Consider the following 548-nt stretch of genomic DNA (forward strand, 5'->3'; position numbering starts at 1 on the left):
CCGGAAGGCTCTGGGACACGGGTGCCCAATGCTGGCCTTCGCCCCTAAAACACACCTGGGACAGCGTCGACCGTGGGTCCCTTCGAAGTCCCGGCGTTGGCGCCCGAATCAGGAACATCCCGGGGCACCTCAGCTCCCTAGCACCAACGTTTCCTTCCCCTGGCCGGCAGCTGGACTAGGGTGGCGGGAGGAACCGCGAACTACAAAGACTGGAACTCGGGGGACGGCGGCTGGGGGCACTGCCGAGATGCGGCTAATGTCCCTGGAGCGCTTTTGTTTCTAAAATTTTGAGCTGTGCCGGGGCTCCCCTCAACCATTGTGCCCCTCGACTCGGAAACCGAAGGAAGGGGAGTGCGCCAGGGGTGCTGGCACGATTGGAGGAGGGGGGAAACTGCCCTGAGAGCGCGCCGGGTGGGTGCTCGACGCGGCCGGAGCGCGGGTCGGGTCCCGCTCTCAGCAGTTGCTGGCGCTTCCCCGCAGAGCGTCCTCCCTGGCGGTGACACCGCGCGGGGCACGACCCATCGTGGCTCGTCACCTACTTACAAATC

The sequence above is a fragment of the Condylura cristata genome, unplaced genomic scaffold, assembly GCF_000260355.1.
Source record: "Condylura cristata isolate star-nosed mole 26May11 unplaced genomic scaffold, ConCri1.0 scaffold00001, whole genome shotgun sequence".
NCBI classification, from domain to species: Eukaryota; Metazoa; Chordata; class Mammalia; order Eulipotyphla; family Talpidae; genus Condylura; species Condylura cristata.